Below are 17,531 nucleotides of genomic sequence, written 5' to 3'. Positions count from 1 at the left end.
AAGGAAGGAGAAGGCAACAGGCTCTTCTTCTTTGTACTTGTAGTTTTCTTTTTCCTTCTTGTCCTAGTTGGATTATCTGTAACCTTGGTGTGATTTTGTGGAGATATTGTTCAGTTAAAACCTATTTGTGGAGCTTTGTGGAGCTTCTTGACACAGTTTGTCTGACCTGTCTATTGGTTTTGACCGAGTGGTATTTACAGCTGCTGTTTTGTTGATTGGGGTTTTGTTTGTTGGCTGCTGGAGTCTTCTTTGTTCTTTGGTAAAGCAATTGTCGCTTTGCACCATTTATATAGTTAAGCTGGAAAAATAGTATAAAAAAAAACATAACTTGACTAAAAGTTTCTGAACTGTTGTTCTCATTGCTGGTGCTCCAAACCTCCCACTGCTGGTCCACAACCTGATCAAAGGGGCCTTTAGATCCACAGCCAAGAGATAGATGAATAGATGGATGGTGTACAGATAACTTTCTTCAGGGTAACGGCAAAAAGACCACAGACGTGGTGCTTGATTGACAGTGACTCAGTTGTAGGAGTCTCAGCCTTTAGATATCTTGGTACTGAGATTGACAACAATCCCAAATTGATTGCATACTTGTGCAGCTGCACAATCGTGCAAATGTGTGTTAAGAGCTGAAACAACAAACTTCAGCAGATTAGAAAGATAGTAAGCCCATCACAGTCGAACTGACAACAGCACAACTTTACAATAACCCCATTTTAAATAACCCCGACACGAGCATGAGTTGAGTTGAATACTATAGCATAATATCAAAACCACAAGATTTAAGCACATTTGTTTCCTGCTGCTGTGTTTAACAGCTGCCTCCATTTGTGCCATGTCTAGCAGTGGCTACTGGCACTATTGCATTTTTTGCAATTGTGTAATATGTTTTATGTTTTTATTGTCATTTATTTAAATGTATTATTAATAGGGGACAGGGACGGGGGCATATAAGACATATCACCTTTAGGTGACGTGCAGCTTCTGTACTGTGTATTTGTATTTTCTTTTATATTTTTTGCAAGACCAAGTGAATTTTCCTTTTTGGATAATAAAGTTAAACTTTACTTTATATATAATACGTGGATGGATAGAAGAAAAGGCTTAATTAAAAATGTTTTTAAGAAAGAAAAAAAACATCTGAATAAATAACGTTAAACACAGCTAAATTATTGTAATAAACAAAAAAAATTAGAAAATGTTTAGGTACAAGATAGATAGAGAGATGCCCCCCTGCAAAAACCAATCAGTTTCCTTTACGTTTAATTTCCAGTGACTCTGTGAACGACTCCACGGCTTTATTCCCTGGAGCATCAGAGAAAGAGAACAACCAGAAAAGTCAGCAGCGGCACCAGATCCTCTCTTTTGATGGGCATTGTAGGTGATGGGATTGTCTGTATCAGCCTGTCGGCGAGTGAGAGCAGCACGATGGAGACCCTGAAGCTGATTAAAGGATGGCGCCGTCCGCCTCCTCCTAAACAGCTTGTGACAGGCCGGAGTCTGGCGGGCTCCACGGAGGCTCCTGCTGCAGCGAGGCGGACACTGGAGGTGCCATCGCTGCTTAGACTGTGTGACAGAAGCAGCTTTACAGAAGGACAGACAGCAGCGTTGCAGTTCTGGTTGGCTGCTGCTGTTGTGCTGGTTGTTGGCTGGTTAGTTGCAGTCTGAAAGCTGATCTGAGAGAAACAGGAAGAAATAAAAAAACAGCTCCCCAGAACGTCCTTTTCAACCGTAGAAAACTATCTGGGTTTTTCAACGGCAGACCCACAAACGGCTGCCTACAACAGTATGGCTACATGCAGCAGTAAACACACAGCAAGGAGTGAACATAATCACTTTGCTCGGTACAACACAAAGCCCGTCACAGCTGAAAACAAGGTAATGGCTGCGAAAGATAACCAAAGGCAAAAATACCAGGTATTTTCACAGAATCAGGGAGAAAACATTATTCAGAGCTGTTAACAACAAGAGATTACCAGGCCTTCACTTTTTGACATTTTCTTCTGTTCTTTTAGCTCCAAGGACACTAATTGCTCCTATTGATTTTCAAGAGAAAGTGTGCAGCATTTTACCTTTTTCAGCCACATCAAAAGAAAGCAAAATACTTTGCACTGCAGCAAGATAAATCGAGCCTGCTCATATGTTTTTCTCTCTGTTATGTCACCATGTACTATGCACTGGGCCACTGGCCTACCTCTGATTGCAACACTAATTTATGCAAACAAAAGCTGAATACAGCATGAGCCTTTACATGTATCAGCCAAAAATGCACATTTACAAACCTGAAGTTTTTACTGTATTATAAGCATGGCCGGATTAACCCGTTAAGAGGGCCCCGGGCCCCCTGTTGGTTGGCTTTCATATACTTGATATCATGTTTAAAACACCTCTCCATGTCTGCATTAAGTCTAATGGAGAAAAGTACAATTTCTACATGAAACACTGAGACAGAATTTATTTACATTTTCTGGTGGAAATAATAGATGTAAGAACTGTACAGTGGTTGCTCTGAGAGTTATGTAAAAGAGGTCATACAGTATGAATCACTAAACCCTGCCGTAACCACACCCCCCGCAAACTTACACCAATGTTCCCAACACAGTGTCTTTGTTGAATGCGCCTCTGATACCGGGATCAACTAGCAAAGTGTGTAGACAAAAAGTTTTGGCATTATTGGCATTTAGGATAAGTCAGGCTACATGACAGCAACTGCAAAAAAATGCAATATGTTTTGAAATTAACTCAAGGCCTTGCAGTTAAATCAGTTAAATGTGGGACTTGAATAATGGCTGCATCTGTACAGTGACTGTGTGTGTGAGAGAGCAAATTGCTTGCACTCCCCCCTCTCGAGAACGGGGGAGGTGACAGTGCGGGCCAGGCCAGACAAATGACCATTTGCACACACACAGACTTACACTCAGGGTCAAGTGTTGGAGAGCTACAGATCCATTATCGAGATCAGCCTGTAGAGGATCCAGGTGTCTAGACACAGAGCACATTACATGATTAAGAGGAGTTAAGATGCCGCACAGGTGGAGTGTGTATGTGCATACCTCTGTGTGTGTGTGTGTGTGTGTGTGTGCAGATGAGGAGTACAGGTTCCTTCAGCAGCACAGAGCTCTCGTTGAGCTCTCAGATGAATCAATCCATGGCCATCCAATTTAGACTGTGGGGAAAGGGTGCGTCGATCCAGACTTGGGGCTTTCCACACATAGTGGTAGCTTTCCAAAAACTCCCTGCACTTGCTGCATATTTTACATCTTGTAACACACACTTGAAATCAAATTTTTCTTCTTCTCCATTGTTTTCACCGCCTGATGAGTGTCATGTTAGGTTAATCTCTGAACAGTTTCTCTCCAAGGAGGAATAACTTGTCTGATCCTCTGTAAGTATGTGCTCAGGCTAAACGTGAAGGGAATTTTAGAGGTTGATTGATGTACTAAAATAATGACAATAAGACTCAAGTGGAGAGAAACACAGATTTGCTCTAGGTGGCACAGATTGATGCAAAGATGCATCTACGCAGGTTGAAAATCTTTCAAGTTCAGTGAAAAATTCACACTTTTCTCAATACTGTATGACTGTATACCGTATACTGTATGGATGTACAGTGACAGAGGAAACAGGGGAGAGAGGAAAACAACAGAAAGAAGTTGGAGCTTCTTGTAAGCTTTGAGATCAGTCTGAGAGTCAGAGCTTTCTCTCTCAAACACACTCACAGACACACTCTGCACACACAATGTTCGCTAACTAGCAACATCTGTACAGTGGGTACATTAGCTGTTTATGGTGAAAAAACTCGGACTGCAGAAACATTCAGACAGTCAAATTCATCCTTATAATATGAGGTGAAAATTTGCTTCAGATTCAATCTGAATGCACTTTAACTGTCCGGTACGGGAGCGTGTAGTAGGTGTGTGTACTGTAGTGTCAGCAATTTGATGTTATCTAGGCGTTTAGGTTTTATTTGCTGCGGTTCTACGATATCCATAATTGAGATTTGTGCTACCATCACAGTACCCGTCCCAATGAATGTCTTTGGATTTGTTTGTGTTATTTAAAACAGCAGAACGTGTCTTTTGTAAAAAATGAAAGTGTCAACCACAGTTAATCCACAGACCTCGCTGCAAACTGGTTGCTCTCATCCAGTGTAAACTCTGATTTATTGGAGGCATTATGTATCTCTTCAGATTTGGTACATACTGAACTCGAATGAGTCAAAATCAGCACAAAACATTTGGTCACACTTTTTGCTTGCCACTTGTACACTGGCTGAGATAAAGAGATGAGAGAAACTTAATGGAGACAGATGGAAAGAGGGAGCCTGAAAGAGGAAGAGATTTAGGAAAACCTCAGACAGGGAAGAGAACGACAAGGGCAGACTGAGGCAGTGAAGGAGAGGCAGTATACCTGTAACGAGATTTGTTTGAGCTAAACTCCCTTGTTGAGATGCTCCACATGCCTGTTGGAATAATGACAGAGCAAAATACTGCCCGGCAATCAAAGCACATATAAACCTTTATCACTCTCAAGCTTTGACATTAAAAACACCTCAGAGTAAACAGTCCCCCGTATAACCAATATAACTAAAGCTTTGTGTTTATGACCCTGTCGGTGCTGTATATCTTATATGTTGATCACCGTCAGAGTGTCACAAAAATCAATCTCAGTCTGAGCCTCCTAAAGTCATCTGTCCTTGCACATGCTCATTGGTGCATTTAACGATCAACTGAAAGGGTCTGGAACATGGATCATGTCCATCACTGGGTTTAACGCAGCGCACTACAACATGGCTGAGCAACCTTCATCTGATGATTTCTGCTTCATTAGATCGACAGAAGGAGATGATGTAACAAACATCTTCTGCATGTCTTTTGCATTTAAAAAGCACCGCCTCCTTTGTTGCAAAAATGTTTACCTGAGGAGGACATGTGACTCAAACCAAGATCAGTTTCCCCAAATCACAAAAAATATGCAATCTTATATGACTGTATATAGCCATGCAGAGTTCTGGTTGTATTTGGTAATGGTTTTTAGCTAATCTGTGTCTGAGACTACTAGCTCCAGCCAAATACAAGGTAAGTGAATGGATTTAAGTTTGTCGTACTTACAGCAATGAAAAATGACTTTAAAAACAACAGAGCTGTTAAATCTCCTAAACAGCGTTACTTTGGATAATTAACAGACCTCACTGTCAACAGTTTTATGGGAACTCTTTTGGTATATATTTGGTAGAAACAGTCCCTGTGAAAGCTGAGAAGAGATGCAAAGAGAGATTAATCCAAATCAGGTTTTAGAATCTGCCATGTGCATAAAATACTAATCGAGGGCGAATATAGTATTCAAAGACCATAGTTTTGTTTTGGCACTTTCTCCTCCTCCTCATATGGAGGCTGTAATGGAGACTTTTTATGTAAGTGAGTACAGCAATTTATATTTTATACATTTCCATAACAGCAATTACAAAGAGATTTACAGAAAGAGAGGAGAAAATAGAGGAGGCTGAAGACAAACAGATTTACCATCCCAACATACAAGCCAGTACAGAGCTCTAACAGAGGGGAGGAAATGCAGTGGGCAGCAAAATCCCACTACATTTCCCCTCGTGAAAAAACCTTGTGTGAAATTCATGTTTTCTAATGTGAAATATGATGTTATATATTTTATGTGAATCATCTCATGATATCTTACATTTCACATGTATTAAATATTGAAATATATGAGATATAATTTATCACATGTGAAATCTCCTCTTATTTTACAATAAAATACGCTAATGGGCTAAATCACTCTTCTGACTTATTTAATGTGTGACCCCTTAAAAAGAAGCGATGGCTCCTCGCAACCCATCATAGCATGTTGCATAATGTCTCAGTCGAAAACGTTAACCACAGAGAGATTTACCTAAATCAGATTCTTTGATTTGAATAATTGTCTGGGTAGAATGATCCAAAAGTAAAATGAATCAGGAAAAGTAAAACAGAAAGATTAGAGAAACAGCAGTGTAAAAACTAAAAACTGACCCCTAGGATTGGGAACGATATTGCCCTCTGACCTACCAATGAGCCACAACACAGTAAGCAAAAAGTACCAACATTGCCATGTAGTGCAGCATGACAGCATCCACTGCAGGCATGTGTCATACTGGTCACCTGTTTGAATCTGGGAAGTGAACATGACACACCTCTGTTCCACCACAGCTACATCAAACATGAGTGAAAGCAAAAAAGCATCCGCTGAGGCCAAATTAAAGCGGATAATGGATGGCACATCATGGCAAGAGATGGGTGTTGATCATTTGTGTTGCTTTTATTGTTGTTTTTGGTTTTTATCAGCAGTTTTTTTTTCCTGTAAAGCACTTTGTAACCTTGTTAATAAAAGTGCTATACAAGTTTATATATATATATATATTTTTTTTTTTTTACCGTCACTGCCTCGGAACAGTTTGAAGCAATAATTTCGAGGCTTCCTTTCACAGACATTTCAATTACACAGTGGCCATCTTGTCACACTTTTTGTTAGAACATTAAATCCCTCTCCAAAGATTTAATGCAATCAAAATAGAGGGATTTAAACTTTGTGCTCAGGTTTTGGGCTGGCATGACAGATGACGTAACTAATGTATATTTTCAATGCGTATAAAAACATCAAAGTTAAATGCTTCTCAAGGGACAAGTCAAATGAAATATCAAACTGATGGTTTTGTCAGTTGTTTCATCCAGTCATTGGTTTAGATTATTTCAGTAAGCTGTTGTGATGATGAAGCTTGTTGAATCCATCACAGTGACCAATGAGTCTGCTTTTTATTTGTATCAGAGATATGTGATCATTGAATGTGAGTTTTGAGCAAAGACTGATTTGAAACACCTTGTTGGTGGTGCATTCAAGGTCACACTGTATATCAGGGATTTATGAGTCTGTAAATGAAATTTATTGACTTGTATTAATAAGATATATTGTTTAGTTAACCCAGAAGACAACCAATAAGCAAACATGGACTTGGACTTGGAGTGACATGGATGTTTTAATTTTAATCAATCAAAAAAATAGCTGTTGGCTTGCCGACTGTCAAATCTCAGATGTTGGAGCATCTTTAGCATCATCAGTGCTTCAGGAGACTCTCGAGGGACTGCTATGATACATAAGACAAGCATCACACATAGCTGAGCAAGTTTCTCAACTTTACTCACCTCATTTTGCGCATTATGGCGGCCCCTCAAGAGTATCCCACATAATTCCCCCAGACCATGTTTCTTGACAAGTCTGCCAGCTCCGCCTATCTAAACTGCATATTGAGATCTGATCTCAATGCGGGCTGACACAAAAAAAGAAGAACACTTATTGCTACCAGGTGTGGTTGAAAAGTTGATCAGATAGCATGGGATTTGTATATGGATATGTTAATACTTAATGTAAATGAGTTCATAATCCAGGCTGGATTACCAGCTGGGCAGAGTGGCAACTGCTCTTGGACCCCAGACCCTCAGAGTCCTGACACAGGGCCTTTAATACCTTTTAATGTTTCAGTTGATATTATGCATACACGGGGTAACTATATAAATCGCCTTACATCCAAACTAAACTTGGAGAACACAGGTGGCTCAATAGGGGCCCTCGGCTCACTTTTCGCCCCGGGGGCCCACTACCTGGGACTGGTCTTGATGTGATGATCAAATGCACAGAAGCAAAGTCAAAACTTGTGACCTTGTCAGGCACAAATGTTACGTTGAACAGAACAAACTTCTCAAACAAATAGGCATCTGTACAAAGACACAGTTTGTGTTTGATGTCACATGATCAACCTAAAACAAACAGTTGTGTATTTTATTTCTGTTATCTCTGGAAAACACGCTAAGTGGTGACTGGACATGACGTTTCATCAAATGCAGCTTCAGTCAGCAGGTAAACTCCTGTGGTCTTTACATGTCATATTTTAGTCTTTAGATGAGACATCAAACACATCATGGAGGACATACTGCATGAGTGGACAATAAGGCTTATTAGTTTCCAGACTTCTCCATCTTACATCCAACAGTCCCAGCAGCTTGTTGTCCTTGAGTTTCAACGCCTGCTGGAATCTTTGCAACAATCTGCTAAAAAGATGAGGTTCATTTATCTTGTGGGAGAAACACGCTGAGATGTTTTGCAGCTTGCAACAAACCTTCCCCCAAAACAAACTTGCGTGCAACATTTCCAAACCAATTAAGGACGTAATTAATGAAACCCAGCACCTGTAGTGCCAGAGCAATCACCAGAGAGGGGACAGTGAAAAATGTAGCAATCAAATTAATCAAGCAAAAGGCACAGGCCAATTACTCACACACCATCTAGAGTGTGGTGCCACGCTCGGAGAACAGGTGATAGTTATCATTAAATTAGAGGAAGATCAGCAGCTCAGGCTGTTTCATCATGTGGGACCTTGATGAACCGTGGGCCGGGCGCCGCATTTGTTGTGGGCACAGTGGAAGACAAGGCAGCCCATATGCTCCATTGTTTAAGAGGAGAGGAGGAGTTGTGATAATGATACAAGGAAAATCTGAGTGACTGCAGCAGCAACACAACAAAAACATCTGGTCTTGCATCGGGCCCTCGTGTTCATCCCGTGTATTGGTGGTGGTCCTGCAGGTGAGCACACACACACAGCCTGCAGAGTTGGAGAAAGTCGTTGGTATCAGAGGGTTTGGGGGAAATTTTGCAGTCGTTTTTTTAACTTTTATTTATATGTGGAAGTTTCACTGAGAGGAAGCCTCTCTTTTGCAGGAACACCCTGATCACGTTCGCACAGTTACACACATCCACATCTGGAAGCTGCCCGGTACAAACACAGTCTGACCTGCTGCCCGCTGAGCAGCTGCACTGGAGCGGTCGGGGTCTTATCATTAACGTGACCCTTGTACACATGTTATGTGTATATGTTACAAATAATATAATGCGTTGCGCTGTTGCCATTACATGATTGCTGCACACAAAAAGTCATTATGTGTCAAGTTCAGCATCATCTGAAGTTTCGTCAAAACTCAATCAGAAGTGTCAGAGATATTGTGTGTGACAGATGTGGCCGATCTACAGTCTATTCCTCAGTTTCATCATTCATCTCTGGGGAAGAACATTAACATGTTGCTGTGACAGTAATAACAAGTTGTATCACCCCTCTAAGTAAAAGAAATATGTTTTTATTAAATTACTCATATTAATTATTAAAAATAATTAATTATGGCTCCCCCATCAGGCTAATCACATTATGTTATTAGACACTGGAACAGTGCTAAGCTAGCCATTAATACAATCCCATGAGTCATAGCCACAGAAGCACGGCCTAAGTGTCATGGTAGCTGTATTTTTTGAATGCTAACAAAATAATTAGTCCTTTATTTAATGATGAGTGGATTGTGGACATAAAACAGAAGCATGTTTCAGGCTTTCACAAAGACTGATGAAAGAAACCTGTGAGAAAACATCACTGACCACCATAAAACCAGTGCAACAGAAGCGAACCCTGCAGTGCCAGGTGCCTGAAATCTCATCTGAGAGATCATATTTGATAGACAATATCATGTGGAAAGTTCAACATGTCCCCAGATGAGTACAGAAAGTTTCACAATATGAGTTTCACTGTTTTGAACTGATGCAAGACCTTTAGGTCTTTAGGTCAGATTTTGCCAAAACAAGATGTTGTCAAGCGACTGACCATATAAAATAGCATGACTTCTTTTGATGCTGTATTTAAAAAGATTTCCAGTGCTGGTGCACACTGTCACATCAACATGTATTGAATGCCAAAATGTGTTGCTGGCAGCTGTTTTTGATCCTGTCTTTAGTATGTTGTGTCACTGCAAAGAAATGAATTGCTCTGTGTGGACAAAAGTTGATTACAGCTTGTATTTCAATGGTAAATACATAGTGTGGAGCTGCTGGGGCATGGAGTGAAAACAAAGGCTGGACTAAGTGTACTGGAGTGTGAATAGCGTTTTGCATTTCAATCGTGGGTGGTCGAGGTGAGTAAAATGTGAGAGGTGCTGTCTGTAGTGCTGATTAGTCTGGACATGCGTTACAGGTTGACTGAATGGAAAAGGCTCTGATGGACTGTGTGTAATGAACCATGATGACCTCATGCTAATCCACACACTGCAGCCCAGAGTCACTAAAGCACAGCCAGCGAATGGAAAGCTGTCCAGTCGCCACGCTGTACCTGCTTTGGTCATGTAAACTGCAAAATTCAGCGACTGAAAGAGACTTCATTAGGCCATCACCGCCTATAATACAAAGAGGGAAACAATCTAATTCACCACCTTGTGAGATTGGGTCTGTTTCTACATAACTAATTTGTCATTGCGTGGAAACATTTCTATTAAAGTGTTTCCTACATCCATTCCTAAATCTTTTTGTGGGAGACATAAATGAGAAAACTGCTTCACAAAGGTGTGTGACTGGGTGGGGCAGTAAAGTCTTTACTAAATGCTGATGGACAGAGCGGATGCTCATCTTTAATACACAGCAGAAACAAGGCTGCTGAGCTGAATGTGCTGGCAGGAGGTGCGCTACAGTAGCTCGTCACTGAAATGCCGATCTGACACCAAATCCACACACAATAACTACACATAAACGCACAAAACAACCCATGAAAAAACATCCTGCACATGTCCAGATGTTAAACGCATTACTGACTGAAGATAAAGTCAGCCACACTGACCAGGGCAGAGTTGTGCACATTTAATGTGATTTCACATATTTCTTCCTACTCCTTCAATGAGCATTTAGCTGCTAAAGAGTCCGTGAGTCTTTCCCTCAGGAGTTGGTTAAAAATATTGGGCCTACATTTGTTGGGTCACTCACCAGAAACATGACTCCAATTGAGCACTAATGTTTCTCCGTGTTGTATGTGTAATAAGCAATGGTTTGCTAAGACGTTGGCAACAACTTTATAAGGTAAGGTCCTTGAGGCCTAAAAAAACATTAAATGTATTTTGTTCCTCGTAAAACATTTGCAAACTGATTTTTAAAAAACATTTGAAACTGCACATCTGCATTACCGCTCTCTGTAGTCCGCAGGAATGTGTATCAAGGATGTGCATCCTTGAATGCATTTGTTGGGCCTCGCCTAGCCTCACCACGTGTGAGGGACAAAAGACAGGCCTACCTGGAAAGGCCAAAGCCTTCACTAAGAGACCGGACTGAGAAACTAAGAACAGAGAGTAGAAAGGCGCCAAGCCGAACAGCCGTTAATTTACACCTAGATGTAATAATGAGACGAAATCTCGCTTGAACCCAACGCGAGATCTCAGTTGAATCTAAACAACGGACTCCTATTGGACGAGACGAGCGAGACAGCGCATGAAATCTCAGCGCACAGCTATGATGACGCCAACTCTATAAATCCTGGCGCTCCACACTGCCCGTTGCCATTCCACAGTAACCCGTTTACTAAAGGAGGCACATCACGTCTCTCTCCACGGTAACTGCCGGTACCACAAGAAGATGCTCTCACGTGAACTTTAATTTCCGTAAGGAAGAGTCTTAGAAACAGACTTGCTGAACACTTTTTGGATCCTGATCGTTTACTCCCCATAACGATCCTGTACCTGCAGAAGGAGGAGACACGGACTGACCGTTCCCTTCACAGAGAGCAAGATCGCTGCTGAGCCCTTCCCCCCTTCCGACGTCGACCGCTGTTTTCCTTTGCTGCCCCGAAAGGAACAGTTTCGCCACTCTTTAGCCACTGTGGGAGCCGATAACTGTGCTTCATCAGACGAAGGTCCAGTAACAGCCGTTGGACGAAAGTCTGCTGCCGGATTACTGTGTGATAAAGGGACAGCTATTACGCTTTGCCACAGCATTTGAGATTCCTTGTGCCTTACTCTGTGTGCTTTCCTCTCTCTTCTAACACATCTCAAAGGGCCCAGATATCTTGGTAGCTTAGCCAGCTGAGCTGCACGTGATTTTGAGGAATAATAGAGCCTGTCCTCCCTGTTTGGCTCTGTCCCTTTGTTAGAGATTTGCGGGTCTGCCCGCCATTTGGTTTTGTGCGTGACGACCACCTTTCTTGATACCCCTGCTGCTGGGTCTAGACAAATTTCCACTACAGTGGACAATGAAGTTATATTTTATAGGGTAAAAAAAAAAAAAAAAATGTTTTCACATATTTAGTAAAGCTTTTGCACAGACTTTAATCATTCTGAGTAGCTGCAAGAAGCAAGCATCGTCACAGCAGCACATCAGACGGGAGGGAGAGGGTTCATCTTCACATCTCCCATCAACAGAGGCCACAAGGCTGTTTTAATCCACCAAATATCTTGGTGGATTAAAACATAAATACTTAATCCATGCTTGCAGGTGCTCATCAAGGTGGTTATTTGACTGTTCAGTGTCGTTTTCGCAGTGCTTGTGTGTGATACAACATCATAACTTGCAGGTCTAGTTGATGACTTTTTCATAACAAAATATTGTAGGCACATTTTACAAGTAAAGAAGCATTTAGTTCAATTTAAACGGTCAATTTACCCAAATTATAAAATAACCTATGTTTCCAAGTACTTCAAGTGGTATCTAGCCATGTAGATAGTTTGTATGGGATGAGGTTGTGAGATATCTGTCTGTTGTTTTCTGCAGCCACCACAGTACAATAGCGGTGAATAGAATGAAAGTTTTTAGTGCAGTATTGAACCAGTATGTGTTTGCTTTGGGGTGTAGATTTTTGGCTTTTTATACACTGCAGTGGTGGTTAGTTTTATCTCACAGTTAGTAGTGAGGTTCACCAAAGTCTGCTGTTCAACACAGATACCAAAATAACCAAATTCAGGCACCAAGTGGTTTCTGTTTAGTTTGGATTAGTTTCTTATCTGTACTGTACAGATGGATACTACAGTGCAGACACATTCAAATTGTTGTCATTTTTGATTCATGAGGTTCTCAAAATTGGCCCAGCTTGGACACCAGAGACACACAATCCCATTATACTGAGTCCCTGATTGTGAACAACATTTGGAAATGGGACTAATTCTAAAAAAAAATGTATTCCTCTTTTAACAGCACGACTGGAATAGGAACAAACACATCATTAAATCAGCAATGTCCCACTGTCGTCATCATTATGAAACTCAGTTTGATGCCAACATCTTTCATTAAAAAAAAAAAAAAACAGGCAGCCATTTGGGGCCCCGAGTTCCCTCGGTATGGAAATATGACGCTAATCACGGACACAGTGCACGCCAGGCCCGGAGAAAACTGCTCTCTGCCTTAGGAATGTTTTCAAAGAATACCATTAAAAAATAATAATTGATGAAGCTGGCTCTGAGCAAAGGCACTAAAGCGCTTTAAAAGCCTTCCATCGTCTTACAATACAATTTCCAAATCAATATTTCATTAACTGGATAGAGGTGCAATGCTCCTTGTTAATAAAGGTTTGGCTCAGCGCAAACCTAACGTTTAACTTTAGTGAATTTCAGGCAGGGAGGTGGGCAATTATGTTCCACCTGGATCCACGTACACATATACACACACACACATTCAGTATATTCTCTGCACTCACACACACGCCTGGTCCTCCCTTGATTGTTTCTGTGTTTATGGGCCGTTTTATGACCGGAGAGCCTCTGATATCCAGCGTCACCCGGCATCAGGTGACTTTCCCGGCGGCAACAGAGAGAAACAAACGTGAGCTCCGCTGACTTTGGCCCTAATTCAAGTGACAGAGACGGTGTAGCGGCCACGCTAACGCTGTAAAAACAGTAGAACGCAGTATAGAATTAGCTCACAGAGAGACTGTAGATCACATTTAAAGAGCTGATTTGATTTCAGATAGAGTTGGACTGATTTATGACCACTAAGAATATTCAACTCTGATTGGCTGGACGGGGTGCATAATTTTAACATAACCACACAGAATCAGAACAGTTCAGATTTTATATTCAAATCTAGAACTTTAGGCTACTTGTTTCCGCTGATCTTTTCTTATTTGTTCTGTGCGATTTGTTTACATTTGGATCGCAGATGGTGCCTTTAAATACCTGCTGTCACTTAAACAGTTAAGGTGGATTTCAGTAAGAGTTATGCTTTGTCCCATCACATTAGACATTTGTCTATTGACAATACTTTAGAAAAAAAAAGTGTTGCAGAGAACATTTATAGATTTTAGTATTTGAAGACTGTAAATGGATCGCTTGTTGCCTTGGTAATATTTTCTTAGGCAAGGCTTGCAGAAGTAGTAAATAAATTATCACTCACGACTCATGTTGATAATCTTTGTTTTCCCTCAAGTAAGTAAGTAAGTAGTTTTATTTATCAGGACAATTTCCCAAAACCTCTATTCTGAAAACCTTAAGTACCCTAAATGCTGTACCGTCCTGGTGGCCTAGTGGTCTAACACACAGTAGAGATGACAGGAGTCTTGCCAGAGGCAGAAGAGTGGAAGTGTTATGTGGTGCAGTATGAGGACCCAAATGCAGAAGACAAGGAAGCAGGCAGACAGATAGACAGGCAGGGAGGGAGGGAGACAGGCAACAAACAGGCAGGTAGGCAGGCAGATACAGGTCCAGGTAATAGAAAACGTGTTACTGGCTGGCAGTGGTCGAAACCAGGAAATGAGTCCAAGGATAATCAAATCCGACAGGGAGCAGGCAAAGTTCAAAGTCCAGAATCCAGACACGGTCCAAGGGAGACAAAGAATAATTCCAGCAGAACTCACCAGAAACAACTGCCTGGCCGCTGGACAATGGCACAATGGAACACACACATGACAGGGACACAACAATCCCACAACGAACAAAGGAAAAGACCCGGACTAAATACCGTAAGGGAGGCGAGACAACGAGACACAGGTGCAAACAATCAAGGAGGGGCCAGCAATCAAAACTGGAGGGAAAGCAAACAAAGACAGGAAGTAAAACCACAAGACACACAAGGGGAGGAGAATACTACAAAATAAAACAGGAAATATGACTTCAAACTTTAACAGGTAGAGGTTAAATGTATGCTCACTCTGCTTTTTCTGTCTTTGTCTTAAGTAATTTACTGTTTATTACTGTATGAATTCCACTATATAGTTTACCATTTTGTAGTGTTGTCGGAATGTCTAGTGAGCATGATTATGTCTTATATCAGATGACTCAAATTATCCCAAAACGTAATGTAAAAAGTACAGTTGAGTACAACTGATGGCTACTAACCAAGAGCCAACAAACATCATGCATGTACAGACAAAAAAAGGTCAAAAGTAGTGTGTGAGTATTTTGCCATCTGTCACACTATGTAGTCCTCTACTTAGAATGCCGTGTAGTGAATGAGTGACACAGCCTCCGTCTCTCAACAGCATAGTGTGTTTTGTTGAGTGTTGATGCAAAAAATTTGACTTCACTGTCCCCTGATGGTGTTTTCAGAGACAAAAGACAATTCTGAGGGACACACTTTCTTCACTTTCCCCAAAATTTGAGAAGTTTGGGGAAAGTAGATGTAAATGTTTTAAGATTACAATCATTTTTCTTCGAGACACCGGTTGTTATTTGAGTACCAAAAACATACCCTTCGAGCAAACCACTATTCATTTGTGCTTGTATATCAGCTGCTGTTATTGCATAAAGATGTTGTTTGGCCCAAGTAGATGGTGCCATGGAGTAAAGAAAAATAGGGACTTTAAACATCACCCAAAGGTCTTTAAAGTTAAGGCCTAATTTTGTAGCCAGAAAATTCTAATTAGGGCATGGGGAAGGAATCCTGGTGGAGGTGAGGTGGGACAACTGCTTCAAACATGTTTGTTTGTCTTATATTTTTGATTTTGTGCCTTTGTCAATCTGCAAAATGCACTTTACTTTGATTCAGCTTTAGATGAATTTGTGTGGAGAGGGTTTTGGCATCAGTGCAAATGCAGTGGTGCTTGTCATTTAGGGCTGTGTGCCTGGACATTTGATTAACTATTGTACAGCTGTAATGAAATATTGGAATGCACACACACAGTATCAGGATTACAGAAAGTCAATTTTACTGTAACAGTCTTTAATAGTACTTTCTTTCTCAGCCTGCCGCACATCGTCCCTGCACTGCACAGCTCTGCGCTGAGAGCTGCAGCATGCGTGACAAATTGAAATATTGAAATTCATCTTGATGAATTGAAAGACATGCAGCGCACATACCCAGCAGGATTGTGTCAGATTGGTTTCTGTGTCTCTCGGTCTCTGGTTTCATGTGGGATGTCATCCGTTGGACATGTTAAGGGAAGCCGTCCTCTGCGTCCTGTGAAACGTGACGCTCAGGCTTTGAGCTGCTGCTGCTGCCGGAGCCTCTGCAGTTTGGAGCAGGAGGATTCAGATGTGATGCAACAGTGACACCCAGTGTAGCTGAAATCCAGGGGTACTTATGCCACCATGCATTTACTCTGGTGGGTCATGAAAACCTTAATGGAAATTACTGATAACACGAAAATGATCACTCATCAATAATATCAGTTTTCCACTCTGAATATCATGTAATTAATATGAGTATATGCACCCTGAGAGCGTGGAGCCAGAAGGGCAGAAATAGGTTGTACATTACAAACAGAACATGATCAAAATTTTCAAATACCACTTACCACCTGGCTCCAGCGTCTAAATCCTGTTACTTTGGCTGCTGGACCAAATTAATTTCCCAACGGTGAAGCTTCATCTCTTTTATTCTCATGTATCTGCTCTCAGTAGTCTCTCCTCTCTGAGCTTCATTTGAGTTTGTGCACCTAATGCTAATGGCATACTTTTCTCTTGCTCCCTTTCTGCAAGGAAGTCAGTGATATCACCCATGCTTTGTGTTCTTGAACAAAGCATTAACACAAAGCAGAGCAGGAAGGTTGAATTATTTAAACTCAGGTCTGCAGTTCTGTTGATTTATATCTACAAGGCCTCTCCAGCTCTAGTGACAAGGAAGCAGCTTTCCAATATTTTCTTCCTTCTGTAATTCTACATGTTTCTAGAGTTAAGACTGGAAGCCTGAACTTGAACAATGACTGTTTGGAACATGCAGAGCTGAGTGGGATGGGGGCAAGTTGCTGCTCGTAATGCAGGAGTTACAGTATCTTGACCACTTCTTCATGAGTTCTCTAAAAATATGAGACTGCAGATACAAGCAGCCGAAATGAGTTTCGTCCATCCAGAAGAAGCTCAGAGTAGAACGGTTCGGGTGGTTCAACAGTGGAATAGACGATCCGAAACTCAGTGATTGGCCAGGCGTGCGGAGCTGTGAAAGAAGGCAGGGTTTGAATGTGTTTCTCAAGGTCTCTTTTTGTACCGCGATTTGTGGGATGCATTACATCTCACTCCTTTCTGTGACAGCAGGCTTTTGGCCCAGTCTTCGAGTGCGGTCATTCAGAACAGAAATAAACACTTGTCTTTAGATGTGGTCGGACAACACGCCATTCAAACTAACTTGTTTGAAGCATAGTGAAACCTTTAGCCTAAAGCCACTGCGACCCAGATAAGTGGCAGAAAATGGATGGATAGATGGATGAACATACAGATGGACAGTGGAGAAGTGGATTATGCTGCAGAAGTGGATTGAGGGGTGTCTTTATT

General features: G+C 41.4%; 1 long non-coding RNA gene across 1 annotated transcript; it reads right to left on the bottom strand.

Moving 5' to 3' along the window:
* Window positions 1-280: 280 nt before the first annotated feature.
* On the bottom strand, window positions 281-14,876 carry LOC122887858. The gene is made up of 2 exons (XR_006380622.1): window positions 14,681-14,876; window positions 281-1,676 (listed from the first exon to the last, which is right to left on the bottom strand). It is a non-coding gene; the product is annotated as an uncharacterized LOC122887858 (long non-coding RNA).
* Window positions 14,877-17,531: the final 2,655 nt, after the last annotated feature.

This window comes from Siniperca chuatsi, linkage group LG14 (genome assembly GCF_020085105.1).
Source record: "Siniperca chuatsi isolate FFG_IHB_CAS linkage group LG14, ASM2008510v1, whole genome shotgun sequence".
NCBI classification, from domain to species: Eukaryota; Metazoa; Chordata; class Actinopteri; order Centrarchiformes; family Sinipercidae; genus Siniperca; species Siniperca chuatsi.
This window is presented reverse-complemented; position numbering and strand designations above follow the sequence as displayed.